The sequence below is a fragment of the Chrysochloris asiatica genome, unplaced genomic scaffold, assembly GCF_000296735.1.
Source record: "Chrysochloris asiatica unplaced genomic scaffold, ChrAsi1.0 scaffold00116, whole genome shotgun sequence".
NCBI classification, from domain to species: Eukaryota; Metazoa; Chordata; class Mammalia; order Afrosoricida; family Chrysochloridae; genus Chrysochloris; species Chrysochloris asiatica.
This window is the reverse complement of record NW_006408634.1, coordinates 2,877,510-2,881,535: the sequence shown is the minus strand read 5'-3', so window position 1 is coordinate 2,881,535 and position 4,026 is coordinate 2,877,510.

The following is a 4,026-nucleotide window of genomic DNA, read 5'->3' as shown; positions in this document are numbered from 1 at the left end:
ACATTACCATTAACTGAAAATTTTGATCAAAGACTCTATAGAAGAATCCTGATCAAAAGGTGGGAAATACAGAACAGAATTTCAAATTCTCATAGAATCTAGCCATGGAGGCCAGATAACCCTCCCAAAACCATTGCCCTGAGGTAATCTTTAAATCAGAAATATCCCCAGAAGTCTTCTTACAGTCAAGCCACAGTTTAGTAAAATCAAGCCTGCCTTGGGCATTCTGTTCTTATAAGAACTTTATTTATGGGATCAAATTGCCAACAGCAACTTGAAAGAGTCAGCAGGTGCCCAGGGTGCAGGGAGTTTATAGTAAAGGGGGAAAAACAACTTAGAAAAGAAGGGGAGAATGGTCACACAACTCAAAGGATGTCATCAGTGTCACTGAATCGTACATGCAGAAACTGCTGAATTGGTGTATGTTTTGCTGTGTATATTCTCAACAACAAAATAAATTTTTAAAAAAATGTTTTTTAAGAAAAAAAGGAAGCCCTATTTCACACAGTTCTACACTGACACACTTAGAATCACCATGAGCTGGAATCCACTCAAGGCTAACTGGTGATGGGTTTGGGAGAGGAAATCCACAGAGGTAAAGTATCATTCTTATTATACAAGGGTAATAATATATATTGCTACAAAATCATAGACATCTTCATTAAACAAACATATCAAAACAGGAAGCTATTTTTTCTTGACATATCCTTCATACGGGTCTACATAGTTCTTAAGGCAGTATTTCCATTTCTCTAAACCTTCCCTGAAGAATTCTTTGCTCTTCGATTTACACCATATCACAATGGCAGTTTCGGCATCCCCGAGAGACTTAAATCACGTTCCTTTTAAATGTTCTTTATGTGCACTACCCCCTATAGTTTTCTCATTTATTTTCCCTCTTTTCTTTCATTTTTTCTTTCTTTGTTCCCTCTCCTCTTTTTTATTTTTGTAGTTTTTCCTGAATTATTCTGTTCTCTTTCTCTTTTCTTTCCTTCCCTCCCTAGATTTGTCTACGGTGTTTTTCTTTTCTTTTTCTTTTTACACTTCTCTTTTCTCATCCTTTGATAGTATTTCTGTATCCTTTTTAATTTAAATTTTGAATTATTGTTATTTGGTTTGGTAACAAAAAGCCTGAGGGGGCAAGATCAGGACTGTAGGGTAGATAAAAGTCTTATAGCATAGCCCTTGAAGAATAAATAGGCACACTGTCCTGTTGGGGTTGGGGGGGGAGAGAGACATTACATGACACAACTTTCCTGTGCTTTTTCTCACTAATACAGTTTTCAATGTTCTCAAAACTTCTTCCTAAAAGGGAGTCTTGGTGTGGCGCTGTAGGATAAACACTGGATTGCTAACTACAAGGTTGGTGAGCCTAAACCACCAAACCCAATATAGGGTTCCTGTGAGTTGGAACTTAATAACAACAACTTCCTACTAAGCTACTGTGAACACCCTGTGTCCTTCGAGAAACTCTATCAAGATGAGCTCTTTGGGATCCCAAAATATAATTGCCATAAACTTCGGAGCTGAACCCTCTGGCTCAAATTAAACTGGCCAAGTAGATCCCCTTGGAAGCCACTGTTTTGATTGGACCTTTAATTTTGAAAACATTCTGATGACACCAAGACATGTGTGTTACTGAGAGAATGTCTCTGCAACCATGCACTGGTCACAGAGACATGTTTCAACATGTTTCATTGGTAATAAGCCTGTGTGTGTGTGAACTGGGACCCTGTTGCTGTTAGGTGCTGTTCAGCCGGTTCCGACTTATAGCAACCCAATGCACAACAGAACTAAACACCATCCAGTCCTGCACCATCTAACAACTGTTGTTACATTTCATCCCATTGCTGCTGCCACTGCATTAATCCATTTTGCTGGAAGTCTTCCTCTTTTTTGCTGACCTTCCACTTTACCAAGCACGATGTCCTTCTTCAGGGACTGGTCCTTCTTGATGACATGTTCCAAGTATGAGACATGAAGACTGGCCATCCTTGCTTCTACAGAACATTCTGACTGTACTTCTTCTAATACAGATTTACTAGTTCTCTGGCAGTCCATAGTATTTGCAATATTCTTCTCCAACACCGTAACTCAAATGCATCAATTCTTCTAAGATCTTCCTTATTCGTTGTCTAACTAGAAACTCCTAGTAGCATACTTTTTTTTCTTAACTCTTTATTGTGAATTTAGTGATGGTTTACAGAGCAGATTATCAGTTTATATTCAGCACATCCTATACTTTGCTTCATTACAATGATTGCAATCCCCTCCATGTATCATCAGTTCACAGTATTTACCTCTATTCACTGTAACTCTTGAATTCCTCTGTGTGTCTCCCGCTACCTTCATCTTTCCTCTGCTAACCTCCCTCTTGTTTTATATTGCCTGCCCTGTCTCCCTTGTTAACATGTGTCTATTCTCTTTGTTGTTGTTGTGAAGTGCTGTCGAGTCAGTTCCGACTCATAGCCACCCTGTATAGGGTTTCCAAGGAGCAGCTGGTGAGCTTGAATCACCAACCTTGTGGTTCAAACCCAGTTTTCAGTCAGGCGCATTAACCCACAACACCACCCCAGGACTCCTCTCGCCCATGAATAATTCTCTCCACTCCACTCCCAGCGCACCATAGAATGCTTCATTTAGCAAGGAAGGATTTTCTTAACTTTTTACAATAGAGTAGCACACATTTTGATTTACTCCTATAATCCTGTAAAGTGTCCCTTTGCTTTTGAAAGCATCCTAATGACACTAGACACATGTGTTACTGAGAACGTCTCTCAGTCATGCACTCATCACAGAGACACACTTAAACACATTTCGTTTGTAAGAAGCTGTGTAAGAATGAACCGGCAATCCTGCTGTTGTTAGGGACCGTCCAGTGGGCTCTGACTCGGTGCATGAGATTATTGGTGTTGATCTTGATCATCTGACTGAGGTAGCGTTTTCAGGTGTATACACTATAAAGTCGGTTTTTTTTTTTCTTCCCATTCCTGTGCCGCAGTCTTTAGAAGCAAGTCATAGTCTTATTCTTCTTTTTGAAATTACTGTGTCAGCAACCACTGGGATTTCTATGGAGTACAATATCCTATCTTCATGTGTTTTTCTCCAAAACACCCTGAGGTAAATATTAATTAGGAACATCATTAGCCTCTATGTATACTTAAATTTTTTATTATTTATTCTATACTGTGTGTGTGTGTGTATGATGAAAATATACACACCAGAGTGGGAGAAAATGTGAAAGAAAATTCAAAATCATAAAAAAAAATCCAACCAGTTTGCTGGTCTGATAAAGACTGGTGGACACACAGAGACTGTGGTCCTCAGACTCCCATCAGGCCTGGAACTGGACTAAACCTGGAGTCTCGAGTTTAGTCAGACTAATGATGCACCTACAGGTGACCAGTAATAACACCAGGGACAGGGGAGATGGGGGAGGTAACACATTCCTTAGAAAAATCAACCATTGGGCAGCATTGAGAGAAATTAGTCAGTCACAAAAGGACAAATATTGATTATTTGAGACCAATGTTGTAAATGGATTCTTGATAAAAGAAACAATCTATGATGGTTACCGGGGGTAGGGAGGAGGAGGGGAAATTATTCATGGGCTAGAGTAGACACATGTCGTCAATATGAATGAGCGGGCAGTCAATATACAACAACAGGGCGGTTAGCAGAGGAAAGATGAAGGTAGCAGGAGACACAAGGAGGAATGCAACAGATAAAACGAATAGAGGTAAAAGCTGTTAACTGCTGGTACATGAAGGAAATTCCAATCATTGTAATGAAGCAAAGTCTATGATTTGTGGGCTATTAAACTGATGATCTGCCCTGTAAACTTTCACTCAATTCCCACTAAGAAATTGAAAATATGTATTTTTTTTTAAAAAGGGAGGAAGGATGGTTAACACTGGCCCAGGGAGAAAGTTCAGAAGGCAGGAAGGAATAGGAAAGGAATAAAAAATAGAAACAGGAAGCCCAGAGAGGAAGTGGGAAGAGCGTTAACATAAACGAAGTGATGCC